The 16,806-nt window shown below is 43.0% G+C and overlaps 1 protein-coding gene across 2 annotated transcripts in view; it reads right to left on the bottom strand.

Moving 5' to 3' along the window:
- The window catches only part of NUMB (NUMB endocytic adaptor protein), a 91,847-nt gene extending 80,797 nt beyond the window's left edge, over positions 1 to 11,050 (bottom strand). The window contains exon 1 of one of the 2 annotated variants that reach the window (XM_027879611.1): positions 10,957 to 11,050. The gene's annotated coding sequence lies outside the window, so the exon portion shown is untranslated. The remainder of the gene's footprint in view (positions 1 to 10,956) is intronic. The other variant, XM_027879610.1, reaches the window with a different exon arrangement.
- Between the last annotated feature and the right edge of the window lie 5,756 nt (positions 11,051 to 16,806).

Genomic DNA, 16,806 nt, shown 5'->3' with positions numbered 1-16,806 from the left:
CCCCTTCCTACTAATCTGAATTTCTGATATTCAGATATTTCATTAGTCACAGTTAAAAGAAATATTCTGCTACCTCCTTAAAGACCACTACATAGTGATCTGTACTTGCTACAGAACAAAGGAGAATCTTAAGCATATTAAACTATTCTGATCACCTTTCAGATAAACCCTGAGAGATATTTCTATTCCCAAATAGATGAGTCATAAAAACCTTAAATGGATATGAAGAACTTCCCTAACTTTGCTCTAACAAGACAGAGTAATAAAATATGCTACAATCTAAACAGTAAACACCTCATACAAAATGAATCTGAACTTCAGTGATCCCAACTCCAATAGGAAATTATAATATATATAATGTCAGAAATAATATGCATTAATGACAGTACTCTTAGTTAAGTCCTTTACAAGTGTTATTGAGAATAAAGACCTGTGGGGAGGATATGGGGACATGATTTCTTATCTTCAAGAAAATAAAATCAACTTCTAAATTGCATGAAAGAATTAGCATTAAAACCCAGGAACTTCTGTAACCCAATTCCAAACTTAAAACAGCAGATAATGAAGTCCCCAAAGCAAACACAGCATTACGCCATCCCTAATTTAATACAGCAATGCAGCTTGCTTGAACACCTACGCATACATGAGATTGATTTTCATACACTCCATACCAAGATTACTAAGGGAACATTACCTTTTTCTTTCCTTTTCTCCTTTTTTTTTTTTTTCAAATTGACACCTGACATGGCAACTAGTTTGTGTTTGTTTCTAAAAGATGAAAGCACAGAATGTGGTGCTTCTGAGAAAAAAAAAAAAAAATTAAAAAGAAACCCAAGACCATCCTTGCTGCTTCCCTAAACTAAGCACTGTCTTCAATCACCACGAGGTGCCTAAAAGCAGCAAAAGCTAAGGATGACCAGAATTCAACAAACTCACTGCTTAGGTCTTAAGAGTTAATAAGTCCTAAGTGGAAGGGCTATTCACAATTCCACGTAAACAGCTGTGGACAGAAGCAATTCCCAGTGTATTTCACACTGGTACCACTCTCAACTTCCTGAAAAGAGAATATCCAAAAAATTAGGCCTGCAACTTTAAGCCAGTACTGTTTAGAGCCCTGTCAGCCATAGATGCTTTATAAATACTGCACCACATGGTAAAACCAAGGAAAGTGCTGTGTAAAACCACAACTTTTGGTCATGAACTGCTGGCGATTTCCGCAAATGCCACAAAGTATATCTGAAAGCAGGTTCTGGAAGATGGGATTAGTGCTAAGCTGAATTTCAAAATCTGACAGCTATAGACAATTTTCACCTACCACAGAACAGCAGCCCAGGATTTGGGGTGATACAACACAAGACTGGTAGATACCAGTTCCTTTCCACTGAAGAAACTGGGACAGGAATTCACAGTAGATTGATCTAGTACGTCTGCACAGAACTAGATCAGATGCAATGCCATCTCAAATAGAGAAGTCAACAAACCATTAGCTATTTCATGAATATAAAGGTAAAATTAGTTGCAACTCATCAGTTTTTACACGTGATATGTCTCACCGCAGAAAGATGAGCATCAGAAAGCTGAAAGACTGTCTCTCAAAGAGGAAAGGAAGCTTATGCAGAATTTACCTAGACCAAACACTGAAGCAGTACACTGAACAATAAGCAATCATTTACATAAAAGCCATATTAAGACCGAAGTAAGCATGTTTCTACCTTTCTAGATGTAAGTGGAGCCAGAGACAATGTGTGAAGGGGAACAAAATAAGCAATCCCATAGCCTAGCTCTGTAAAAGAAATGCTTTCGATTGTTTGCCAAAAATCTGAAGGAAGGAAGATTTTGGGACTACTTTTTTTTTCTCCCCAAGGTAACATTATTAGCATCATTACAAGATAAACTATCTTCACAATCACCTCATTAATCACTTTAGCATTTGCCTGCATTTTACCCACACTAATTGGTTCCATTTCCCACTTGATCTAATGCCACAAAAAGCAAGACACCCATTCAATTACTACTCTTGTGGTTAGAGGGCTGCACTTGCAGAAAGCAGTTAGAGCCCTTACTTGCAGGAACCTCTACTTCTAAGGCCATTATGTGGGAGCACAGAACTAAGTCTGGCCACCAGACTGTGACGTGTTATATGGGGAACAAGAGCTAAGGCAGTGAGAAGAACCCCGTTGGTTTAGATAAAAGCATCTATTAGAAGCAACCAGCAAGACAATGTGGTAGCAGTCAGGAGGGCTGCCATCACTGATGGATTTGAGATGTGTTCTCCCCTCTGAAACCTAGACCCTATAGCAAGATGATCAGCGTTAGGCTGCTCATAAAACTAGACCTACAGATGCCTCTCTACTGAGAAAGCACGAAGCCAACATTACCTGTGCCACAGAAATCACTTACGGATCTAAAAGAAACACCAGTGAAGAGCTCCTGAATGAATAACCTTCACCTCAGGTGGGATCTTCTGAGGGTGAGGAAGGCAGGCAGACCACTTCCAAAACATACTAGCTCACTGTTTCATTAGCCAAATGCACCGGATCCGTGTCACTTCCTTTTAGCAACAGCACAGCCCCTCTGTTCATCCTCCCCCACCCAAAGCTCCAGGGCTAGCGCTTGCAGAAGTGGAAACAGGGAATTGACTCTGCTGAAAACAAACCTGGAAAAGGGAAATTTTTTTGTTTATTCATTTGAAGAATGGAATATATAATCCTGGGATGCTAAACAGCAATTCTGAAGTGCAAGAAGCCTAGCTGTCATCAGGCAAAACTGCACGATCCAGCATCTCAGACAATTCCAGGATACATCATATTTCAAAAACGTTTCTCACCTCTGAACACCTTATTTATTTTTTTGTCTGAAATGCAGGAGATGAAAGAGAGCAATAGGCCATCAAATCAACCAAATTTCTGCAGGTGAGAGAAAATATCCAACACGAGAAGGCAAGCCATTTTGTGGAAACCTTTTTTTCCCCCCAACAAATTGACAAGGCTCATTCACATCAAAGCAGTGCAGTACACTAGTAAGAAAAAAGGCACAAAAATGAGGAATAAGGAAATTAAGACAGAATCAGATTTTCATCCTGGATTTTCTCAAAAACAACTATTTTGATCTACTTCTTTATCTTCCCTAGGATTGACATAACAAGAAAAAAATTTCCACAGTTACAGGATCTCACTGTATTTGGTGTATTTGGACCTCAGGACTGCCTGCCTCAGAAGAAAGGAAGAACAGCATCTACAGTATTAGAACAGCAATTTCACAGTTAAATTAATATGTGGTAGACCAGATTTTTTTCTTCTCCAGTTGAATGATAAACATTCTTTATACTGTATGATTTTCAGAATTGGGTCCTTACCTTCAAGTCAACAAAGACTGCAGGCAGACAAACAATGCTGCCTTTTTCTAGTCCCAGTTAGGTTCCTGGTCTGTGCATAGGCAGGATGCTGAACACTATGTGGGTATGACTGACTGCTTTGAGAACAAACTCTTTGAATGCAAAGTAAATGATGTCCAAAGCAAGAGCTAATTACACAGAGAGTAACTGATTGCAACCAAGAATAAAATTGAAGTACAGTACCATGTCTGAAATGTGAGGTAATGGATATATTATATCATACATGTCAATAAAGGTCATTTCTGAGACAAAAATCCCGTACTTCTAAGAATGAGGAAAACTTTCAGGTAGTACTAAGCACATACCTCTTTAAAGGGGTGTACCCTACCCTGCCAGACAGCAAAGAAATATTTATATATTTCGGTTATTCGAGTTTGTGCGAAGCTCATCTTACAAGCTTTCATTTAATGCCCTTGAACAATTACTAAAATTTCTATTGCAATATTGAAGAAAAAATAACAGCGACCTTACTTGGAGAATAACACTCTCAGACTGTGACTACTCCTTATGAAAATCCAAAACACAAAGTATTCAGGTTGGTAAAAGGCTTAGAGAAAACCTAAAAATTATCTTCGATGTACCACTGTGCCACTCCCAGGGGAGCAGAGAAATTACTTAATTTAGTTACCATACCATTCATTACAGACTGGTGGAGTCTCTAGGCCATCTAATCTAGTGAGTCAGAATTTGCCCACATAAAACCTGATGAAAAAATAAAAGCCACATAACACTATTACAGACATCTAAATGAAATGATAAATGATCCATACTGAATATTAGCAAGATGCATCTATTCAAAACATACCCAGAGAGTTTGACAAAGCATTCGGTGACTCTCTTCTATTTTCCAGATGTATACAGTAAATCCAACACATAGCTTATATCCTATATAAAATCAGCTATAAAAAGGTTGTTATAAAAACAACTATTTTACAGACACTTTCAGAAAATATCCTAGCAAAAAGATTCAGGCCAAGTGAATCACAGTCCTTCACTCCTTGCATGAGGCTGGCTTTCTGCTACCAAGCTAAGAGAAATACACAGGCCTGCCCGACTGCTCAAACACTGAGTGGCTTTTTATAGGCTGCTTTCTGGACACAGGAAAATCCACACACTGCACAGTAGAGAGGTGCTTTGAACTAACAAACTGCCTCTAAAAAACAAGTTCATGTTATTTTCAAAAAAAGCAATCCTCATGTGTAAACAAATATGCATAGAAATGTCATTACACTATTCTAAAGCCACCCTGCGTAACTCTAATTTAAGAGAGAGCACATTACATGAGACGCTCTTCAGACAGACACCGTAACCTATACAGAAACACCAAAGTGTATAGATACAAACAAAAGTGAACATTAATATTAAGCTTAAAATTAAAATTAAAAATAATATTCAAGGCCTGTTAATATGAGAGTACACAGTTAGACCTAACCATTAACTAGACTACTGATAATTCAACTAGGGGAGTAGGGGAAGGAAAGAAACCCCAATAATGCAGTTTATTAGTAAATACCTGCTAAAATACAAAAAGCAAAACCAACACCACAACCATTGAATCCTATAAAGTCTGGTCTATATAAGACCTTAAATGAGACAATTCCCATATCTGGCATTTTCAGACTGGGTGAGGGAATTCAACACACAGGTGACAGACATTTCACCTGAAATGCGATGACTCCACATAAATGCAGACTCTGCATTGATCAGAACTACAAGAAAGAACCCACACAGGAACTTCAGCCCAGCACAAAGCACTAAGCCTTGACCAGCACCACCCTAATGGTCAATGATGGGTAAATTCTTTCTCAGGCTTCCTACACGAGATTAAGCCTCGCAGGCTTTTTGGAAACAATATCACATCTCATTCTTGTCAATGAAAAATAGTCATCAGAAAGATCACATTAAGCAGACTTTGACAATAAAACACTCAGTCTTTATTAAAAAAAAAAGAAGTATATGTTTTACAAAGGCATATTAGTAAAGCAGGGGAAAAGACTGGAAAATTCATCTGTCCCACTGCCAAGACAAGGGAAGCCACAACCCCCAGAGCACAGCCTATACAGCTCTGTAGCCCTGCAGTTACAGCAACCTGTACAAATCAAATGAGTATCAACTGTCTTTTTGTAAGAAAAAGAACACACTGGGGTTTCTTCCCACAGAATTTAGGTTATTACTTTGAGTAAGAAACAAATATTAGAAGGGGGGGGAAAATCAAGTCAGCAATTAAACTTCATGGGACTATGGTATTCAGCTATTTGCTTCACACAAGCTGGTCTAGTGCTACAGAGTTCCAAAGGAAAAAAAAATTCAAGAAAAAAATTAGAAATTTACTGTTAAACACATTTAGAAGACAGGAACATAACTGCTTTTCCCTCATACTGTGAAAAAATAGAAATCCAACACTTTTAACATTAGTTACTAAACAAAAGTTAGACCCAGCCTATATCAATTGTGACCCAAGGTTCTATTTATATCATTCTTCCATATGGGGAACAAATTCCCTCCCATGTCTCCACAAATTTTTACTTCAGCAGTTGATGAATAATTGCCTTTGAAAAAAGACTATCCTCACTCAAAATCTTAAGTCAACACACAAAGATACCAGCTAAGTAAAGACCTGAACATCTACCAGCCACTCAGCACTGCAAGGTAAACTGAGTACTAGGAGAGTTTGGCACTTTTTATAAGCTCAGTGGTGCCCATCAGCAAACTGCACAGCCTTGGAAAAGCCAAGGTGTCTCTAGTCGTGCTGGATTACAGAAATAAGCTTCTTTAACAGTCTAAAATCAGTTCACTGCTGGGAGTGGACCCTCAGCACAGGCCTGAACTGCATTAATGAAGTTTAAACAACATTACATGTAGAAGGAAAGAGAGACTCCTAAAGTTTGGAGTTTTTTCCCTAGAAAAATAAACTGATTAAGAGTGGTCACGTACAAATTAAGAACAAAGTTAGCAGGGAGTAAGAGTGGTTTCTGGCCAAGTGCATGGTTTTTCTTAATAACCCCAGTAATACTTGCAGCTCATAGACTGGTGGCCTGGGAAGAAGCCCAGGCCAATGACCAAGTGCATACCTACAGAAAGCAGTTCTGATTAATAAACTCTCTGGGTACAAAGATTACAGAGTACTGCTTACAATCCAATTCATCAGGAAGTTCAAGTTTGTTGTTTCCCAGAAAAGGAAAGGTAATCAGAAAAAGATTCCAGTTTGGTCCAAGTCTTAATACAATGTGTTTGAAACCACTCTTTCACTTAGAAGGCTAACAACTTTGGTTCTGGTTTCAGCATCAAAACCAACCAGCAAAATCTCAAAAATCCTACAGATGCAGCACTCAAAGAAGCCAAGGACTTGTTTGAGATCCCTAGACTCCGAAATTAATGGCTTCACATTTTCCTCAAGAGCACCTTTACATTTTGGCATACATATTCCTTTCAACCTATTTCTCACACACAAATCATCTGTCCTTGTGACACTTTGTCACAAGTCTACAGAAAGAGAAGTTCTATAAATTAGTATCCAGAAACATCTTCAAGCCATCACATCTGGTAACTACAGAACACCAGGACTCCACAAATAATTACTTTGTAAGACAAGTGCTGAACAAAGCAATTCGAGTTTTCAGAGCTATATCCTAACAACACAATTCAAAGGGTTCTGGATGAATGCCTAACTCCAGCTATATATGACCTGATGTCATTTCTGCTTTTAAATTGATGTCTGTCAGTTGTGAGTCTTGGTCAATAAAAATGAAAAAAAAAAAAAATTAAAAAGGAGTAAAAAAAAAACCAAACGCCGCCTCCTGCACAGTGGAACAGTCCTCTGAATCTTGCTTGTTAAGAAAATTTTCTTCTTTCTGATGCAACATCTGCTTCAACAATACACCATAAAGAACGCCAATTGAAAACGAATATTTGATGGATCCCACACTTCAGATGAGAACACATCCTCTTCCAGACACATCTGTGCCAGTCTGAGGTTACCGTGCTTAGCCCATCCCTAGCTCCACATCCTCCACTCGTTACTGTTACTACCCACATCAACATGCCAGCTGAGAAAAATGGAAGAACACTTTTCACTTTATTTGTTATTTTATCACCCAAGCCAGCTTAAACCAGTTTGCTATAGGCCTTTGTTAGCTCAAGTCATGCAAAGGTTGATGGAAAGGTACAGTTCCAGAAAAGCTCAAAGAAATTTAAATCAGAGCTCCTATGGCCCCATCTCCAACCCCCCGTCTCATTCATTTCAACAGGAAGTCCCATTCCCACTCCCTGACCTGGATGATCAGCCAGTTAAGAAACATGATCCAGCCAAAATTCAACAAAACAAAAAAGCAATTAATTACCAGCCTGATTAACTCCCCGACTTTGCTTAACTCACAGCCACAAAGGCTTCCTTGCCAACAGGGGAAGATGCACAGTCAAGAAGGAGAGAGGACCACCACAGCTCCAGTTTAAGCTGCCAAGTTTTTTGCAAGCTTAGGCAAAACTAAAATAGAGCTGCTTCAGAAAAGAGCAGTCACAGCCTCCTCCTCCTATGCAAGCAATAACATTTGTATAGCCATGAAGTCAGTTCAGGCAGTTGATCCAACTGAAGCTTAACATTTTTTTTGTACGACCATTTTCAGCTGGATCAGCAAAGAAAGATTAACATGGGGAAAACAGATCCTTTTGGTAAGAGCACTGGCAGAAAAATCAAAGCTGCTCTGGTGGTAATGCAATAAAATGACTGTAGAGGACGTGTTAAGTCTTAGCTTGATTGAATTTACGCTTAGTATTCTGCAAAAAAAAGAAAGGCAATACACTCCAACATCACTTATTAAAATTGAGATCTCAATTGAGACTGAACAAATAATCTGTAGCTTTAAGATGTTTTCACTGATCAAAATAAACTCCAAAACCAAGACTAAGGGCATGATTTCACATTAGCTTAAACCAAGCTTGCTTGATAACTGGCAAAACTAATAAAAATACAAATAAACTTTGACCTCCCCCTAAAAAAAATGAGCAAGGTCAGCAGAATGTGTAAGATGAGTGCAATAAGAAGAACAGAACCCCTAAGTCATCAATTACACCATCTTAGGCTGTCATGAGAATCTCTTACCTGATAGATTCTGCAAAACATCTTTTCTAGAGTGTAGAAAATTTAATTTCTATAGCATTAGGGCAATTTAATTTTTTCCCATTGTTATGTAGCTCCATCAATATTACTGTGGAATAAAACCAGCTACCAGGCAGAATTCAAGGATTCTGTAGGGTGCTGTAACAATTTCTCACAAACATACTATAAAAAATCTACTACAATATGTTATCCCAATAGCCCCTGTTCCTGGGGAGGCAAGCACTTTCACAAGGATTTTCACTATCATTTCAGAAAGCTTTTATCCCACCACGTTCTTTTTGGTAAGAAAGAAAACTACTTACAAATCACTCTGACACCAAGCAGCTACATCAAACTACAAAATATAAGAGTCAGAAGTGTTGCAAGTTTTAAGAGTCCAGCGTGGCTTGTTGGTTTGGGTTATGTTCTTCCTAAATGCATAATGCTGTCAGCTCCTAATACAAAATCAGAGGGTTTCACAACACAAGGCTGAGAAGATAAACAAACTTGTTTACTCTGTCTAGTTTACATGCACCTTCAGTTTCCACATATTTAAGATAAGTAATAAATGCAGGAAAGTATTTCCCAGGATGAAAAATAAATTTTCTGCTAATAAGGATTTAAATGTCTGATCTGAAATGCATTTCACATGTATACTTTAGGAAAAACGAACCTTTGATGTGTTATGCTTAGAGTTCTGTAAATCTGAATTTTCACTGAGGCTTAAAACCAACACCTTATTCAATTACAGATTAAAAAGAGTTTACTGTAGGATAACTCAGGCTACCGAAAGTCTTAGAATCACAGGCAAGGATGAACACATCTCCATATTAATTTTTTTGGACTTCGTTCATGTTATTTCTCCGTAAGACTTGCTAAGGGAAAAAAACAGCATTTCCACAGAGAATTGCCAAGAGATGAAGAAATGGAAAACACACGCTGATGAACAAAAAAACAATATTGTTTCTCTATGGTAACTACGAACTTCTGCATAATCATAAAGACCATTTCAGAAGTAACCACAGATCAATAAGTCAAATAGAACTGAGTCAGAAATTCATTTAAATATTTACACTTTTTGCTACAAGCCATACCTAGAGTAATACTGTAGCCAAACCTAATGACTGTGCCTTCCATTTTACACACTCTCCTCATTCAGTAGCCTATCTGAAGAGGCGGAATGATCAAAAATACAAAACAACAGGAATGCAAAGTGAAACAAAATAAAAACCCCTTAAACAGTACAAACAGACATTGTTGACAGTTACAAGCATCCCCTGCTCCGGACAAATAAATTGCAAAATATTGACGACGACAACACTGAAAACAGAGCAGCACACAGAAAAAGCTCCCTTATCGTTCCATAAACCATTAACGAGTAGGTTACATAAATCTACTGGACCGAAGGAGTTGTAGACCAGAGCTGCTGCAAGGCATTAACTCTCCTCTGAGGGATGCATTATTTCATTCTTGAAGACTGTTCATCTCCGTGAGCGCAACAAAAGGAGTTAAGCGCATTCCGAACAGGAGCTGCGTTGTAACCCTTCGTGACCCCCGAGTACCGGGCGGGCGATGCTCCCGGCCCCGCCGCAGCCCCCGCTTCGCAGGCTGTTGCTCATCCATCCCTCCCGCGCCCGCAGGACGGGCCGAACCCGGCCGGCTGTTCCTTTGTGCAGCCTGGCGGGCTGCCGCACACGCACAGCGGCACCGGCCAAGCCGCGAACCGGGGGGAAGGAGACGAGCGAGTCCCGCTGCTCGCGGGGGCCCCTTCCCCTACAACTCCCGCTGCCAGGCTGGGTCCTCAGCGCCATCGCCTCGGAGCCTCGTCCCGACGCCTCCCGAACTTCACAGCGCCCCTGCCCCGGCTGAAACGAGGAGGAGGATTTCGGGGAAGCCCCAGCTCCCCGGAGCCCCCGCTCGCTCCCGCGGCCGCGCAGGGGTGGCAGGCGATACAAAGCGCCAGGGAGCGGCCGCGCCGGAGGGACCCTCTGACGGAAACCTGGCCGGGATTCAAGGCCTAGGAGAGACCGCAGGCACGGGCAGCCCCGGGAGAGCCCCGGGAAGCGGCGGTGCCGCGGTGGTCGCTCTCCCGGGCCGGCGGCTCGGTGCTACCCGCAGGGCCCTTCGGTGCCGCGGCCGCCCCCCGCGGGCTCCACCTGCGCCAGGCCCCCGCCCCGCCGCACCCCGGGGATCGCGCCCCACCCCGTCGACCCCCCCGGGGCGGGGACTGGAGGTCGCACCCGTATTGCCCCCGGCCCCACACGCACTTTCGCGGGGCACCCCCGCTTCCCCCCCCACGCCGGCCCCTCAGGCTTCCCCCGCCTCCGGCGCGCCCCCCCGCCGCCGGACCCACCCGCGCCCCGCGGGGTTCGCACGGCCCCGCCACGCCCGCCCGCCTGCCCGCGGCAGCGGCCCCCGCCCGCCGAGGCGAAGGCCCTTGCCCACGCCGCGGCCCAGCCGCGCTCACCTGCCCCCCGCAGCCACCTCCCTCCGGCGCCTCCTCCGCCGCCCGTCTCCACCGAGCAGCGCCGCCACCGCCGCCGCCGCTCCGCCCCCGCCCCCTCGGCCGCAGTGCCCGCCCCCGTTGCCTGCCACGCCCACCCCGGCCGCCCATTGGCCGCGCGCCTCACGATCTAGCTTCGGATTGGAAGGAGGAGCCGTCCGTCAAAGCCTCGGCCCCGCCCGGCCCCGCCCACGGGCCCCGGGTGTTTTATTCACGCCGGGGCTCTGGCGCCCCCACTCACCCGCTGCCGGCCGCAATTGGCTTAGGCGGTGGGAGCAGCGAGTCGGGATTGGCTGTCCGAGGTGCCAGTGCGGGGCTGGGCCCGCCCCCCCACTCGGGGCTGAGCGGGAAGGCGGCGAGGCCTCCGTGCGGGGTCAGGGTAGGGCTTGTCTGGGGCCGCCCCGGCCGCGTCCCGGGGCAGTGGCACGGAGGGATGCGCCTGCCACCGCCCGCCGGCCCTTCGGCCTGCCTTGGTGCTCGGCCCCCCGCCAGCTGCGGCAGTGGGGGCACCAGGAGGAGGATGGCTCCCGCAGGCCCAGTGCCACCCTGGTTTCCCCCCGATAAACCACATACGATGACTGACTCCTGCCCCGGCGGCTGCAGTGAGACGTGCTTGCTGCTAATGCCGGCGCTCCAGAAACCGAGCACGTAATGTTCCCCATCAGCCAGAGGCTGGGCTGGCAGGAAAAACGCGGGCAGGCTCCTTTCTGCATTAAGCTCCACGATTGCGACTTTATGAGAACCAAAATGTTCCCCGTTTTATCCTTCCTTCGGCCCAAGAAACACAAGCATGCCTCCATTTTTCGAAGTGGAGTTAGCACCAGGTGCTGAATTCCGCAGGGAGGCTGCGCTTCAAAGGGAAGTTACTCAGGGGAATCCTCCGGGAGGAGCACCCATCTGACTGTGCATACGGGGCTCGGCCTGAATGCATTATCCAGAATGCATATTTCTAACAGCTGTCTCCTCTCACTAGACTTTTAAGCCGCTACTTCATCCAAGATGCAAGCCAGAACAGTTCCAGAAGCACTCAGTTGATAAAAAAAATCAGGAGATTGAAATGTAAAGATTACATGAGGTTTCTCTGCATTATCTTCTCCCTGCATGGACTATCCCCCTTATTCCTCTTTGTCTCTGAATCAAGCAGAGAAACAGAGCAACAAAGAACATGGGACTTAATGTTGACTGGCAAACATCCAGAAATTAAGGCAACTGAAATCACTGGGAATTTCAGAATTTGTGTGCAAAAATCATTTACCAAGTTCACATAGGAGGTTCTCAGGCAGAAGTGTGAGCATGACGCTGACTCTGAGTTTCAGACTGATGCTCTGACCCCCAAATCATCCCTCCTTCAAAAAGTAAACTGAGAAGATACGGGGTTTATTTCTTATAACATTTTGCACATATCCCTTTGCTTGAAAAGCAAAACCAAGGCAGAGAGCTGCCTTCCCTGTCTCAGTTGCTTCTCAATTACTTTCAGACTGTTGCTCTCAGCCAGCAGTACAACAGAGCTGTGTTTGAGCCAAATGTTCTAAAATGACTAGACGGATAAGACATTTCTACCAGTCCTAAGTCTTCTTTTGATTTTATGAAAACTTTCCTGACCTGACATAGCTCTTAAAATACTGCATTCAGTGTAACTCTGCATCTTATTCGCAGTCTCTGGATTTCTGACAGAATTTTTTATAAAACATGTGCCTTAAATCTTAATTTCTGATGAACAATTCCCATATTATCAAGAAGCTCTGTTTCCAAATGAAAAGTATTTGAGGGCTGGCCAGGAAAAGGCCAGGACATGCTATTGTAAATAAAATTCTAATGTATGCTTCAGCTATATAGAGAGCTTTTATAAATATTTATTATATAGCTAAATTATTTGTTGCCGTTACTGCTTCTCTGTTCAGCTGATAGCTTGACCTCCCCATGTGGTCACTGGTGACCGAAGGGAAAGGAGGCTGTGGTGGGAAAGGAAAGGAAGATGACCATAGAGGTCACCTAGCTGGACAAGCATGCAGCATAACAAACTGCACATTCACGTTCTGTGTAGTTAGTCTTCCCACAGAGTTTCCATGTGAGGAGGGCGAAATTAATTCTCTGAGGTCTGATACTGGAGGCAATGCTTCAAGTGCTTTAATCCTTATGGATAACAAAGAATTGGGAGAAACCTCATAGCATTAGCAGGAAACCAAACTCAATTTTCCCCCTTTTCACCTTTTCTTTAAGATAGGGAACAGGGCTCCATGGGCCTTGACTGATCCTGTGATGCCCACTGACTCCTGTCAGCTGTGCCTTTCTAGCCGAGATCCTTCCTGGGACAGCAGGATAGTACACTATCCCCTAAGGACCTGAGAAGATATTACACATGCGTCCATAACAATGCAAACTCCTTATCCTCACTGCAGATACCCAGAGGCTTAACATCGTTCTTCCCTATTGGTTATCTAAAACAATGTCAGTGATTAAATCTCCCTTCTTTAATCACACCATACTATTATCCCTTCTGGGAACAAGCCATACCAGCATAAATACTACACCATAAGCATTTTTATACTGCTATAACTGTGCTCACCAAGAGGAATTCCATCTTTTTGGCACTATATGTAAAACACTGTGAGCTTGTGTATGTGGATGAGCATGGAAAATGTTCACAAACACTTCTGTAAGGTGCCATAGTGTCTAGTAGCCTCATAAATCTGCTATGGGAAGCAAATAAGCAAGTACTACTGACAGGGCTTTCTCCTGTCATGCTCTGAGCAGATCTGAACAATATGGTTGCTAAATCAAGACATCCTGTTTCCATAATATTTTCATCTTGGTAGTGCTGCGTCAGAGGTGAGCAAGCAATTTCAAAAGTACTTCAGAAAAACTTCAGTATAGGAAATAAAAGGTAAAGGCTTTTTGCAAGGCCTCTGAAAAGGAGAAACTTACAAAAGAAGCAAATGTTGAATGATGCTGCCCTATGTTAACATGGCTATATGTTAACCTTGAGATAGTGGGCATAAATATATTTAATGAGCAAAGCTATGCAGTTGCAATCATTAATACAGAAAGGATATGAATAGCAACAATCCTTTAAAATCTGTCTTCCATGGAAAAGCATCAGCCAAACAGCTCAGCAAGAGCCACACTGCATTTTGAAAGAATTCTCTAGCACAAGATATGTGATTTGTGCTGGAGGAGTTTGACTATACCTTCTAGGTTCTCTAGATGTGATTAATCCCACTGGGCAAATATTTCATTCAGGTTCTCTCTGCTTGCATTTTAGGATGGGGATTTTCCCCTCATGGCCATTGCTTCTCTCCTTCTGCTGGAGCACTGGAGTCTGCAGCTTTGAATTTAGTCCCTGCAGGTGGTATCTGCACAATGCTACCAAATGCTAGATGGCATCTATTTGGAACACAAAAACCCTCATAAAATTATTTTGAAGGACACATGCCCTGTCAAGGGGGTAAGTAAACTCAGTCAACGCTGCTACTTAAATACATCAGATAAATTTAGCTATTTTTTTTTATTATTTTTGTGTCACACGGTACTAAAGAAAATATCTGTGCTTCCAAATCCCTCCAAAAAGATAATTTCACAGGGAGGACTGGACCTTCTAATTATTATTTTTATAAATGTGTTTTAATTTGGCTGTTCCGTTGTGGGAAGGCTTCTTTTCTCAGTGGGGATCTGTGTACAAGATAACCAGGCTTAAAGACCACAATTGGTGACTGAATAAGAAAATCCCCGAGAAGAGAGAAACAGCTGGAGAGAGGCCAAAGTCTCTGCCAAGAGATGCTTCAGTGAGTGAGTGCATTCACTCGGATGAGGGAGGCCAGAGGATAGCTCTTGAGAAACAGTTCCTGAATTAGCTTTCAGTCTTGTTATCTGGCAATGAACTTTATAGCTTTCACAACAAGGAGCAGGCTTCACAATCCAGCCCAGTGTCCTTCCAGTGATGACACAGTGCGTGTCGCTAGACTGTATGAGAAGGATTGTCAGCTAGGAAAACCTGTTAGTGAAGGCTTGAAATGTTCTTTTTCCTTACTAGGTATTGTTTTTGGCATGAGGAAGATGCAAAAGGAAGGTTGCCAGCAAACTAATAATAAGAAAAAGGTTTAACTGGGTTTAACTTTCTAAAAGTGACTGGTTTACATTACTGGTTTGCTGGCAACACAGAGGAAGTTTGCATGGTGGTGAACACCTGAGCATTCAGTGCGCTGAAAATTGCAAAGAATTTTGCCTTTTAGCTCTGCAGGATCAGGCCTTACCCGAACTGCACTTTAAACTTGAGATTTCCATTATTTGAATGGCATAAGGTTAAGATATCAAATGAACCCTACCATCTCTTTGACGTGCCATTTACTTACTTCTTTTGAATTCACTTTTGCCTCTTTAATAGGTTGTACTCACCACATTTATATGTCCTCTTAAATAAAATGTGTGGCTCTTGGCAATGCAGCTTATATGCTCATAAAATCTGAGTAACTTTGTGCTAAATTCTAATTAGGAAATTTAATTAAGCCTTCAGATGCTACTCTGTCATGTGAGCAGCAGGTCAGGGGACCCCCTAATCATTCAGAGATCTGTGCTGCTTTTGTTTTGTTTATTTAAAGAGCTGTACATGACACTTCTTCCTTTAGCAAACTCCCTTGAAATATCGGACAATTAATGCAAAGAGCATGTAGACCTTGTGGCTACTCCTAGACAGACAACTATCTGAGTACTCTGTAAGTGATACTGAAGCTCTCTCTTTTTGTCCTAGGTCAAAACCCTTTCTTGTGTCACACAGAAAAATAGCAAAATTCTTTATTCTTGAAAGCATTTATTCTTAGATAGTCTAAATTGTCAAAAGAAACGTTTTAATGTCATAGAGATTTTACTACTATTATTTTCCACTGTGTCCTTCACTCAGAGACTTTGTCATACATCACAAAAGAATCCAGTGTCAATCAACTGTCTCTCAGCAGTAGAAAGTGACATCCATATGAAGATCAGAGCCATTGAATAAGACTGTGACACCCCCCGCTCCCCCCCCTGCTGTACTGGTAAACATCCAGGACAGCTTTGCTGCAGTCATTACAGATATTCTGGTGTAACTCAGGTCAGGCTCCGTGTACAGTGCCCGGCTGCTTCTGAGAAGGATCAGCTGCACTCCAATAAATTACGCAGTAACACAAAAAATAATCCAGATGCCCAGGTTTCTCAAGTCTTCCCTCTCCCAAGCCTATTTAGCCATGCTTACATACAATTAAAGCATGCAATGGCCTAACTTTACCATATTTCAAAGCACTTGCATCTCGATTTTGTTAAGGGCCCAGTTCTGTTAAAACGGTTTCAGCTGATAAGATTATTCTGGTAATCAGGGCTTAACCTTGGGAAAACAAAGAATGGATTGAAATAGAATTCGCCCTTCCCTTCTCTTCCAGTCTACACATGCATGCACAGGCTGCTCGCGCTCTCCCCTCGATTTAAACCTCATCCACGCCAGTCCCCTTGACAGGAAGATACGGTATTCCCTCCCATGCGCGTTTCCCATCGCAAGGGCGCAGAGCACTGATCGGACTCTGCCACCTGCTGGCAAAGCCAAAAACGGTCCAGACGTGAAACGGGAGTCTGAAGTGTTGCCTACTCACGCCTAAAATCTGTCTCCTTTAACGAAAACCATCGTGGCACTTACAGGACAGTCTTCCGCTGTTGCTCTTACCGCAGCTTTGGCTGCAAAGGTTGTGCCCGATGAACTCTGTCAGAAAAATACCTCCAAAATCAAAATAGTTGTTACTACTTTTATACAAGAAGAGTCTTTGTTGCTTATAGCTCAGTGGTGGGATCTGA

Source organism: Empidonax traillii, unplaced genomic scaffold, assembly GCF_003031625.1.
Source record: "Empidonax traillii isolate 1590-97213 ecotype Southwest subspecies unplaced genomic scaffold, ASM303162v1 scaffold56:size2478089, whole genome shotgun sequence".
Lineage (NCBI taxonomy): Eukaryota > Metazoa > Chordata > Aves > Passeriformes > Tyrannidae > Empidonax > Empidonax traillii.
This window is presented reverse-complemented; position numbering and strand designations above follow the sequence as displayed.